This window comes from Coenobita brevimanus, chromosome 86 (assembly GCF_032717465.1).
Source record: "Coenobita brevimanus isolate Jiangsu-jjx chromosome 86, ASM3271746v2, whole genome shotgun sequence".
Taxonomy (NCBI): domain Eukaryota; kingdom Metazoa; phylum Arthropoda; class Malacostraca; order Decapoda; family Coenobitidae; genus Coenobita; species Coenobita brevimanus.
Window position 1 is genome coordinate 7,261,363 of NC_137039.1, and position 13,014 is coordinate 7,274,376.

Here is a 13,014-nt window from a genome sequence, read left to right on the forward strand (position 1 = left end):
TATTGACAGAGTTAGGGAAATAACAGGGGAATTAGTTGGAGAAGAACAGGGAGGCTTTAGGAAGGGATGAGGTCGTGTAGATCAGATATTCATTCTTAGATCTTTTGTGGTTAAGTTTCTAGAGAAGGGAAAGAAGTTGTATGTGGCTTTCATGGATTTGGAGAAAGCATATGACAGGATGGATAGACAAGGATTGTGGAAAGTATTAAGAATATATGTAGTAGATGGGAAATTGTTGAATGCTGTGAAGAGTATGTGTGATGGTGCTAAGGCTGCAGTGCGTGTGGATGGTGAACTTAGTGAATTTTTCTCTTTGAAGGTTGGGTTGAAACAGGGATGTGTCATGTCTCCATGGCTGTTCAATCTGTACATGGATGGGGTAATAAAAGAGGTACAAGGTAGGGCAGTGGATGTTGGAGTGGCCCTGGTGAGAGAGGGTAGTGTCTGGAAACTACCTGTACTGTTGTTTGCAGATGATACTGTGTTGTTTAAGGGGAGCTGCAAGGCTTGGTGGTTGAGTTTGGGAGAGTGTGTAAGAAACGAAATCTAAAGGTGAATGTAGGAAAGAGTAAAGTGATGGTCTTTGAGAGAGGTGAAGTCAGTGAATGTACAGCGAGGTTGGATGATGAGGAAATGGAAAATGTGAGTACGTTTAAGTACTTGGGTAGTGTGATGAGTAAGGATGGAGGATTGGAGGGTGAAGTGCTTGAAAGGGTACATCAGGGAAGAAAGGTTGCTGGTTCCTTGAAAGCAGTGATAAGAAGCAGGGAAGTGAGCATGGAAGTGAAAAAGTTACTACATGACAGTATTGTTATACCAACTCTAACGTATGGAAGAGAAGCTTGGATGTTGTTGGAGGGACACAAGCCAAGAGTGAGAGCAGTGGAAATGAGTTATTTAAGAGGAGCCTGTGGAGTCAAATGGAGAGACAGGCTGACAAATGAGGATATAAAGGAGCGTTGTGGTGTAGATGTGGATGTGATAGGAAGCATTAGGAGGAATACACTGAGGTGGTTTGGCCATGTGGAGAGGATGGAGGGTGAGAGACTGACGAGGAGAGTGTATGTGAGTGAGGTGGAGGGGGGGAGAGGGAGGGGGTGGCCGAGGATGAGATGGAGGGATGGGGTGGAGAGGTATATGAGAGAGGGGAGTGTGAGTTGGGAGCAGGGCAGTGAAATGGCGGGGGACAGGGCGACGTGGAGGCGATTTGTTTGTGGCCACCCCGTACGGGATTGAGGCGTCTGACAATAGATAAATAGATAGGTTTCACTCATGATATTCGTGTTTCATCCATAATTCATTCTATATTTTACTCACGTTCATCCCATTGCTCTTATTCTACTTACAGTTCACAGTCAGTAACATTTAACTTTTTTCATGCCTATGCTTTACTCATATTTCATACTTTCCTCGTAATACATTCAGATTTGACTCGTTCAATTCATTTTTTTTTTCTTTAACGTAATAATTAACTCTCACTTCATTTTGCATTTTCCTCTGTGCTTAATTATTGGTCATTCTTAGTTTTTTTTTTTTTTAATCTCACTGATTTTTCTATTTCACTGTTATTTGGCTTCTTTTATTTGTATTCTGATATTATTTCGTATTTTTCTCATAACTCATTTAGAATTTACAAAGTTGATCATCCTGTGCTTGTTTACACTTATTAGTTACTATACGACACCCCCTCGCCTCCAGCTGGCCCCGCCCACACAATCCCACCCCACCCTCACACAATCCCACCCCACACACACAATCCCACCCCACACACACTATCCCACTCCACTCTCTCACGTAGCTCCCCCCCCCCTCTCCACCCACAATCCTCGCATTGAGGTGTGACTTAAAGTTAGTCTGGGTATAGTAAGGTTTGCTCGTCCTCTCTCTCTCTCTCTCTCTCTCTGTATCCATCTTTGTGTGTGTGTGTGTGTGTGTGTGTGTGTGTGTCTGTGTATCTGTGTGTGTGTGTGTGTGTGTGTGTGTGTGTGTGTGTGTGTGTGTGTGTGTGTGTGGCTGTGTCTGTGGCTGTGTGCTTGACTCATTATTCCTCACCGTTATGTTCCTTTATATAGCTTGTTTCTCTCTCTCTCTCTCTCTCTCTCTGTTCCTGTGTAGTTTCCTTTAAGGTCCTGTGTGTGTGTGTGTGTGTGTGTGTGCACTCATTACTCCTGTATAAGAGTCTTTGTATTTTCTTGTGTATATGTCTGTTCATTATTATTTGGTATGCAAGATCAGGCTGAGAGGAGTGAGGTGGATCAGCAGAGAAAGGAGCAGTCAGGGAGAAAGACTGAAAGTTGGGAAGCTGAGGATCAAAGAAATGGCAGATGATTACAGGACCAAAGTAAAGGAGGAGTTAGAATCAGTGAACTGGAATGAAATGGATCTGGACAGCCTGTGGAATGCATATAGGGATTGCTTAGTTAGGAATGCTAAAGCGGTGTGTTGTTTGGCAAGAGTAACAACAAAGAAGAAAGGTACGGCATGGTGGGATGAGGAGGTTAAGAGAGCGGTGGAGGAAAAAGGGAAGAAGTGGCTAAAGTGGTTACATGACAGGGGTTCAGTTGAAATTAGAACTGAGTATATTAAGAGCAAGGAGCACGTAAAGAGACTGGTGAGGAAGAAAAAGAAGGAGGTAAATGATGATCTAGGAAGAAAAATGAATGCGAACTACTCTGAATATAGGAAGTTATTCTGGAAAGAAGTGCAGAAATGTAGAAGTGAAAGTGGAAAGAAATGTGATGGTGTGAAGGATGTTGGTGGTAGATTATTAACCCACGGAGATGAAGTAAGGACCAGATGGAAAGAATATTTTGGAAGCTTGATGAATGGGGATAGAGAGAGCAGAGCGGCTATAAACAGGATTGGTTTTGGGGGTGTGGAGAGAAGAAATGCAGTGCCAGGAGACGTGACACTCACACAGGTGAAGAGTGCTCTGAAGCGGCTGCAAAATGGGAAAGCAGCTGGGGTTGATGAGGTGTATGCAGATATGCTTAAATGTAGTGGAGAGAATGGAATGAAGTGCTTGTTGGAGATATGTAAGAAGGCATGGATGAGTGAAACTGTGCCTGCAGAGTGGAAAATGGCTGTGATTGTACCGTTGTACAAAAAAAAAAAATAAAGTTGAGCGAAATGAGTGCAAGAATTATCGTGGCACAAGTTTATTGAGTATGGTAGGGAAGGTATATGGAAGAGGTATATAGAGAAACTAAGAGAGACATCAGAAGTCCTAGTGAGTGATGAACAGGGTGGCTTTAGGAGTGGCAGAGGATGTGTGGATCAAATATTTGCAGTGACACAGCAGAGAAGGCTTGTGAGAAGGACCATAAGGTGTTTATGGCATTCATGGATCTGGAAAAAGCATATTACAAAGTAGAGAGAGAGAGAGTAATTGTGGAAAGTTTTGCGCATGTACGGCGCAGATGGTAAGCTGCTAGGTGCAGTCAAGAGTTTTTTTGATGGTAGCGAAGCATGTGTAAGGGTTAATGGGCGTCTAAGTGAATGGTTCATGATTGGTGTGGACATGCGACAAGGTTGTGACATGTCCCCATGGTTGTTCAATATACTGTATATAATATATACATATATTGTATGGATAGGGTGATGCGAGAAGTAAAAACACGAGTAATGGAGAGAGGAATGGTGTTGGTGAGGAATGGTGTTGGTAATGAATGGTGATGGATGGAATATCTCAGATTTGTTGTAAGCTGATGATGCAGTACTGCTTGCAAGTACCGGACAAGAACTTGGTAGGCTTGCACAAAGTTTTGCTGATATCTGTGAGCGTCGTGCCTTGAGAGTAAATGTTTAAAATAGAAAAGTGATGGTTATCGAGAGAGAAGGTGACTCCCAGTGTGATGTTACAGCATATGGAGAGAGACTGAAGTTGGTGAGAGAGTTCAAATACCTGGGTACAGTGATAGAAAAGAGAGGAAAATGTGCAAAAGAAGTTGCAAGTAGTGTGACACAAGGGAGAAAAGTAGCTGGTGCAATGAAGGCCTTGATAAGAAACAAAGGCTTGAGTGTTGCAGCTGCACAAGGCTTACATGAGGGAATGTTAGTGCCAACTTTTACATAGAGAGGTGAGACTATGGTGTGGGATGAAAATGAAAAGTCAAGAGTAAGATCAGTGGAGATGGGACTACTGAGGAATGTATGTGGAGTACAGAAGGTGAACTGGATACGAAATAATGTGATTCGTGAAAGATGTGGGGTGAGGAAGTCGGTGGACACCAGGATCGAAGAGAGTGCATTGAGATGGTATGGTCATGTGGAGAGAATGGATAACAATAGAGTGGTGACAAAGGTATAGCTGAGCGAATTTGCAGGAGGGAAGAGGCGAGGTAGGCCAAGGAGAAGGTGGAGAGATTTGGTGAATGAGTGTGTGAGGAAGAGAGGTTTGGAAGTCGGTGAGGCTAGGGAACAGGCTAGAGATCGAGCTGGCTGGATGAATGTTGTGAGGAGAAGCGCATGATCAGGGATTTGGCACCCCTTTTTAACATGGCAGCGTCCGGATTAACTCAATCAGATACTTTTATGTGAAGCTACAGAGCGTGGTGAATGCTCTTGGCGTATCCGATAGAGCCAGGATTCCGGGGGCTTGAATGAGGAGTGAATGGAAGCGTGGCCCATTGGACTGGGCAAATTAGGGCTGTCTGGATATTGCTACTCCACACCCTGCCCTGGGGTGGGAAAGGAGGTCTGGATGAAGATGATGTGTGTTTTTACTCTTCTGCACGTGCGTGTGTGAGATTACTCTTGCGTGCGCGCTATTGTTTTCCATTTACATGTGTCTGTTTGTGTGTCATTGTATGTTTCCTCATGCAACCTTGAATTTGCACGTGTGTGTGTGTGTGTGTGTGTGTGTGTGTGTGTGTGAGAGAGAGAGAGAGAGAGAGAGAGAGAGAGAGAGAGAGAGAGAGAGAGAGAGAGAGCTTGATTCACCTTTAATTCATACCTAATATTTTACGTGTATTCTTATGCGCATAATTCTCCCTGACTCAGCCCTTTTATGTTTATACCCGTGTTTCTGGGGTTCATTAGTCTGTCTGTCTACGTGCCTGTACCGAGCTGTTTGAATATCCCTTCCTCTCATTCATTATATCCCTAACTGTCTGTCTGATCCTCATGTTGCCTGTCTGTTTTGCTGTCTTTGGTGTGTCTGTCTTTCGGCTGCTGTATTTTATTATCTTTGTATTCCTCAGCCTGCCAGCCTGCCTGCCTGCCTGTCTCTGTCTGTCTTTCTGTCTGTCTGTCTGTTTGTCTTTCATCCTTTTTATGCGTCTGACTGTCTTTGTATGCCTTTGTGTGTCGTTTTTTTTTTTTACGTGCTTGCCTGTCAGTGTATTGATTCATGTATTTTGTGTGTGTGTGTGTGTGTGTGTGTGTGTGTGTGTGTGTGTGTGTGTGTGTGTGTGTGTGTGTGTGTGTGTGTGTGCAATATGAAATTCAATTCTGTGGTGGATGTATGTACCAGAGATTTTTGTAATTATACTATTTCTGTACTTATATTCCTTTCGCAAGTAAGTACAGTAGCTGAATAAAAGTGTATGTATGTATGTACAGTATTTAAAAGAAGTACCCATGCACTCTTTCTCTACCAATTATCAGTCTGTCTGTCTGTGATGATGATGATGATGATGATGATGATTATGATGGTTTACTGACTGTACTTCTCAAATCTAATACCACCCATGTTTCGCCTTTCCCTTTTGGATAATGACGACAACGATGGTGATGATGACAATTTTCCAACCCCATTGCATCTCCACAATACCATTCCTTTTCCTTCTTCTTTTTCCCTAACCAGTACCATACATTTTCCTTCCTCGTTTTCCCCAGTTTCCCTATCAGCGTGTTATGGGTGCCTCTACGTGGCTTCTCTAAGTTTCCCGTAAACCCCTCACTGTTGGCCGTCACAAGGATTTTATTTTATTTTTATTTATTTATTTTTTGCTTTCCCTTTTATTTTTTTTCTTATTATCTGTTGAAGTTGCTTGTGTTGCTTCTTAGCCTATTTTTTCTTTGTCCTGCATCATACCTTACTTATTTTTTCTTTATCTTGTGTCATATCCTCTGTTTTTGTCTTGCATCTTGCCCTACTTTTTTGTCTTGCATCTTACCCTACCCTTTTTTGTCTTGCATCTTATTCTACCCTTTTTTGTCTTGTGTCTTGCCCTACTTTTTTGTCTCGTGTCTTACCCTATATTTTTGTCTTGAGTCGTACCCTATATTTTTGTCTTGAGTCGTACCCTATATTTTTGTCTCGTGTCTTACCCTATATTTTTGTCTTGAGTCGTACCCTATATTTTTGTCTTGAGTCGTACCCTATATTTTTGTCTTGAGTCGTACCTTATGTTTTTGTCTTGAGTCGTACCCTACAATTTTGCCTTGTGTCTTGCCCCATTTTTTTTTTTTTTTTTTTTTTGCGTCTTAGCCTTTTACACTTTCTCTCTTTTCTTTCCTTTTTTTTCTTTTTTTATTCTGGCGGTTGTTCCTGGGGTTTATTTTATCGTTATATCTTTGTGTTCAGCCTTTTTTTTTTTTTTTTGTCCTTCCATATCTGTAGCTACTCGTTTTAATTTCCTCTTGTATGATTTTACAGGATTTATATCGGATTTCCTTCGCAGCTTCTTCTATTTAGCGATTTATTTGATCTGATTCTCCTTCGGTTTTTATGGTCACAGGGGTTTTCTTCCATACCGTATCCATTTCCTTGTTTTATTTACGGGTTTGAAGGTTTATTTCCCGCCCATTGTGGTTATGGGGCTTTCTTTTTGGACCTTAATTTATTTTGTGCCATATTATCTTTATTTTTTTTTCGTGTGATTTTGTGGCGTCTTTCTTGTTAATTTTTTCTTTCAATTTTTTAAGTTATATGGCTCTTCTTTGGTTTAGTGTATCTTTTACTCCCTTTTCATTTTTTCACCTCCTATATTTAACATCTCTCTATTCTGTTTTCTATTTCCTTTCCTTTCTCCAGTTGTCCATCTTATATCCCTTCTCTCTCTCTCTCTCTCTCTCCATACATTACCGCACGCTCGTTTATTATTTTTTTATTATTTTTTTTTTTTGTGTCCGACTCTGGGCATAGGCTTCACAGCCTGCTATCAAGGCCCAGCAGTCCTCCTACATACCATACACCACTACATGTCACCACTTCGGCGCTAACACCCACCGTCCATATTGAATACATGCTAGGGCTGCCTCATACAGGACTGGTGTATTGGTATTAGCGGGGGTATTTTTACGACATGTCGGCGGGTCTTCTGGTAGATCAGTAAAGCCTGATTTAATGAAATTCAAATCCTTAAACTGTTCCCTGCCCCAGCCGGGATTCGAACCTGGGTCTGTTAGAACTGCAGGCCACCTCTCTACCGATTGAGCCACCGCCTCCCCCTCCTCTCCCTGCTTTCCCACTTCCTTCTCTTTCTATTTTTCTCTCCCTTCTCTGTCTCTCTCCTTTCCTCCTCCTCTCCCATCATGCTTCTCTCCCGTTCCCATCCTTGACTCCCCCTGTCTCCTTTCCATTTCCGTCCTCTTCTCTGTTTTTTTTTTTTTTTTTTTTCCACTCCTTCTTTCGGTTCCTCTCTCTCTCTCTCTCTCTCTCTCTCTCTCTCTCTCTCTCTCTCTCTCTCTCTCTCTCTCTCTTCTCTCCCTTTTCTCGCTCCTTCTCCCATCTCTCTTTTCTCTTCACTTCATCATAGTCGTCTCCCCACCTTTCTGTCTCAACTTTTCCAGTTTCTCGCTCCCTATTTTTTTTTTTCGCTTTCTTCCTCTTTCTCCCGTCTGCCCACCCTCTCCCTTACTCCCCTCCCCTTCTCATCTTTCAATCGTCTCCTCTCTCTCCCCCATCATAAATCCACACCCTATCCTCCTACTCCCTATTCCAATTTATTCCCTTCAATTCCAACCCCTCCCCCACTCCAGCTTTACCCCTCCCCTCCCCTTCCCTCCCCTCCTCCCTCGCAATTCCTCCCCCTCCCTGGAGATCTACGCTGTGATTCATGATATGTCGCATACCCTCTTCTATACATCATCCTGGAACCCCCCTCTCCCCTCAATCTCCCCTCCCTCTCTCTCTCTTCCCCTCCCTTCTTCTCTCTTCCCCTCCCTCTCTTACGCCACTTTCCCAGTCACCTTCTCTCCTGTCTCTGTCTCTGTCCCTCCCCTCCACTCCTCTCTTTCTCCCTTCCTCCCACACCTTTCCGTTTTTTGTCGTAATTTTTTCTTCCGTTCCCTTCCTCTTTTATTTTTGTCTTTCTTCATATCTCCTCTCTTCTCCCCCATCCTCCTCCGCTCCACAGTCTCCCCCTCCCTTGTTCCTCTGTTCTTTCTTCTCTCGTACCAAACTGTTCTGTCATATTCTTTCTCTGTTCCCTTCTCAGCTTTTTCTGTCACGTGTCTGTTATCCTCCGTCACCCTTCCAACACTTCCTCTCCACCCCGTTTTCCATTTTGCTTTATTCTTTCTTTCTCTTTCCATATTAATATTTTCTGTCACTCTCCTGTCATCCTGCCCACCTTTTCTTTCTCCGTCTTTGTTCTCCTCTGGCACCACTTATTGTTCAGTTCTTTCCTTTCTTTAGCCTCATTATCTCCCTCCTGCTTTCCTAATCTATTGCTGTTTGCTTTCTTTTGTATTCCTTTGTATCCCTCTTCCTTGTCCCTTCGTGTCTCCCTGCCTTTCTTCCCCCTTCCCCCCCACACACACTTCCTCTTATACCTCTTATTGTTTTCATTTACTATCCTTCCCTCCAAAGTTTGCCGTCACTTTCCCAAACACATTTTGTCTCTCCCTCCTTCCCCTCCTCCTCCCTTTCTCAGCAGTTTTCATCTCTGTGTTCTTAGTTCTTTGTACTCCTATATTTACTTAACCCCATTCCCTCTCCCCCTTTTATTTTTTCTTCTCTTCTCTTCATATTCTCTCCTTTTCTACTTTATTTCTTTCTCTCGTTCTCTCTTACTCTATTCTCACTTCATCCTCCTCTTTTACTTCCCTTCTTTATCGTATGCGTGCTCTTCCTTTTATTTCCTTGTTTACCTCACTCCTCTTTTCTGCCCTTCCACCTGCCCATTTATCCTTTTCATCATCTTGCTTCTCTTTCTTCTGTCTTTCTCTTAACCCCTCCTTCATTTCTCTCACCTTCACCGTTTCCTTCCCTTCATGTCTCTGTCGTCCTTTGCCGTCTCTTTCATACCCCCTTCCCTCTCCCTCTTCTGTCATCTCTCTCTTCATCTTTCCTTTCTCCCTTATATTTTTCCCTTTCCCTCTTCCCATTTCCCACACCTATTTTCTACTGCTTTTACCTCCACCTCTTATTTCCATCCTTTTCCTTTTCCTCTCTTTCCCATCTTCTCAATATTCCTTTCACTTAATTCCTGTTCCTCGTACATCCATCTTCGTTCACCTCTATTTCTTCCTCTCACTTCAGTCTTACACACTTCATTCTCTCCCTTCCTCTCCATCCCTCTACCGTCTCTTTCCATTTGCACACACGCCCACATAACCCTCTCTCATCGTCACTTCTTCTTTTCTTACTCCCTCCCCTCCCTCTCTCTCCTTTCTTCCTTCCTTCCCTTTCTTCCACTTCCCATCATCTACCTGTTCCCACATCCCTCGCATTTCTGTATCTCCCCTGACCTCCTTCTCCTCTCCCCTCGCTTCTACCTCTTCCTCCTCCCCACTTCTTCCCATACATTTAACTCTCCCCATTCCATCCTTCCTTCCATCTCTTGCCTCTCATCCTCCTCTCCTCACCTTCCTCTCCCTCCCTCTCCCCTTCCTCTAGCTCATTCCCTCACTCATCTTTCTACATATAAATTCCTCCTCCCCTCTCCCTTCCGTCTTCCACCCCTCCTCCTCAGGTTTCCCATTCACCTCTTGCCCTCCCCCTCCCCCTATTTTCCGGTTACCCATCTCCTTCTTTATCCTCTTCTGCTCCCCCACCTGTCCCGTTTTCTTTCCCCTTCCCCTCCCCTCCCCCTATCCAAATGATTTACATAATTTTATAGATCGGCCGTATTAATTTATCACGATTCTCGGATCCGGCTTGCTTGTTATGCCCTGGTTGTTTGTTTACTTGTTTCTGAGTTGTTTGGTTGTTTAGACATTTGTCTTTGTTTATTTGAGGTTGGTGGAGTTTTGACTGAATGTGTTCTTGACTTTTGCTTGTCGTAAAAAATGGATGGAGGAATGTGATTATGAATAAGAAATAGTATCACACACACACACACACACACACACACACACACACACACACACACCTAGGATAGTGTCATGTTGAAGGCTGAAGAACACACCAGACGTCGTATCAACATCGCTTAGGTATATTCCCCTCTCGCTCACTCATCTTCTGCATTCTTCTCACTCTCTGCCTCACCCAGTCTCCCAGTCAGAGGAGTAGACTGTAGCACCAGTCGAGCAGGGCAGTACTCCCGAGGTGGATGGAAAGCTGATGACAGGGAGTGCTGGAGCTCCCGTTTCATCAGCCCTCAGGACTAGTTCCCGACCATCCTCCTTTGCTGAACTTTTTCAGTGTCTCAGTAACACAGAGAGTAGGCCAGCATGCTCTCCAGTACAAGTTGCTCTAACTATCAACACCAAACTACATGCACAGCACACACCACACTTCCTTTTCCAAAATTCAAAAGTAAATTATGGCTACCCACCACACGTCCTCGAAGTCCCCCGGGGGGGGGGGACCATAAATGCCCCCACCTACCGCCCCTTTCCCGGTGACGACTTGAGCTGCCTGGAACCAATGACTGACTCACTTCTTCTTCATTTCTGCAACATTCATGGCCTTTCCTCTAACTTTCGCTCTGTTGAGCACCACCTCTCCTCCTCTAAACCTCACCTTCTCTTTCTAACTGAGATTCAGCTGTCTGACGCAACTGACAGCAAACCCTTTTCTGTATCCTCCTACTTTCTCTATACTCATTTCAAAGCCAAAGGTGGATGTTGTGTATACACAACGACTTATCTTGCCCTCGTGTTCCTGAATTCGATTCTTCTGAATTCTCTACACTCTGGCTTCGGCTCTCCTGTCATTCTCTGACTAAATATATCTGTGCCGTTTACTTATCTCCTAATTCTACTATCAAAAATTCTTCGACTATCTTACTTCTACGACGGAACACATTCTATCCATTTCTCCTTTCTCTGAAATCTCCATTTTAGGAGATTTCAATGTTCACCACCACCTTGGCTCTCCTCTCCTTTCACTGATCCACCTGGTGAACGAGCCTACATCTTTTCTATCCTTAATGACCTAGAGCAGCTTGTACAGCACCCTACCCATATCCCTGACTGCCTTGGAGAGAGCTCCAACATACTTGACCTCTTCCTTACAACTAATCCTTCTGCTTACACTTTTAATCTTTTCTATTCGTTGGGGCTCCTCCAATCACAACCTTATCACCTTAACCTGTCCTATCGCTCCGGTAAGGCCTGTGGACCATCCAATGAAACGTCGTCTGTGGCACTTTGGAGCTGTGGATTGGGAGGCCCTCAGGCAGTACTTCTTTGACTATCCCTGGAATGATTATTGCTTCCTTGGCCGGGAGCCATCTGAGTGTGCCTTGCGCATTACAGAGGTTATTCTCTCGGGCATGGAAGCATACATTCCTTTCTCATATCCCTTGACTAATGCACGAAAGCCTTGGTTTAATCATGCTTGTTCTAATGCTGTCCGCAACAAGGAGAGGGCTTATAAAAGGTACCAGAGATAACCCACCCCTGAATCACATCTTTTATACGTTTCTGCCCGGAATCGTGCTAAGTCCGTTCTTCGCTCTGCTAAAAATGCTTTCATGCGTACTAAATGCTCTCAACTCTCCAACTCGAATTCTTCCCGCTCCTTCTGGCACCTTGCCAAAAACCTTTCTAACAACTTTACCTCATCATCTTTCCCTCCTCTGTTCTACTCTGATGGTTCTGTAGGTATTTTTTCTACTGATAAAGCAGATCTCTTCGCTCAGACTTTCTCCTCCAGTTCCAACTTAGACAATTCCAGTGCTGTTCCTCCTGCACTTTCCCCCTCTGACTTCCTCATGGCTGACATTAAAATGTCCTCAGCTGATATATTTTCTGCCATCACAGGCCTTAGTACTAACAAGGCATATGGGCCTGATGGAGTCCCTCCTGTTGTTCTCAAGAACTGTGCTTCTGTGCTTACACCCTGGCTAGGCAAACTCTTTCATCTCTGTCTATCAACTTCTACCTTTCCTTCTTGCTGGATGTTTGCTCTCATTCAGCCAGTCCCAAAGAGGGGTGACCATTCCCAATCCTCTAACTATCGTCCAGTTGCTTTAACATCCTGTATCTCAAAAGTTTTCGAGTCAATTCTTAAGAGAAAAGTTTTAAAGCATCTTTCCTATCACAACCTTCTTTCTGATCATCAGTATGGGTTCCGTCAGGGACTCAACTGGCGATCTTCTCACCTACCTTTCAGACTCCTGGTCATCCTCCTTTCGGGACTTTGGCGAAAGCTTTGCCATTGCACTTGACATCTCAAAGGCTTTCGATCGAGTCTGGCATAAATCTTTAATTTCCTAACTGCCCTCTTACGGTTTCTATCCTTCTATCTGTGCCTTCATCTATAGCTTCCTTTCTGGTCGTTCTATAGCCGCTGTTGTAGACGGCCATCGTTCTTCTCCTAGATCTATCAACAGTGGTGTTCGTCAGGGCTCTGTCCTATCACCAACTCTCTTCCTTTTATTCATCAATGACCTTCTACGCTGTACATCTAACCCTATCCATTCGTACGCTGATGACTCCACCCTTCACCTTTCCATTCGGTTCCCGCAACGTCCATCCCAGCAGTTACTTCAACAGACAAGGGATGAGGCTATGGCACACCTAATGTCTGACTTGGCTCGTATCTCTGACTTGGGTAAAAATAATCTTGTTGTTACTAATGCATCAAAGACTCAGTTCTTACACCTATCAACCCGACAAAATCTTCTACAGGAGTACCCACTAATGTTTAATAATACTCAGCTTAATCCTGCATCA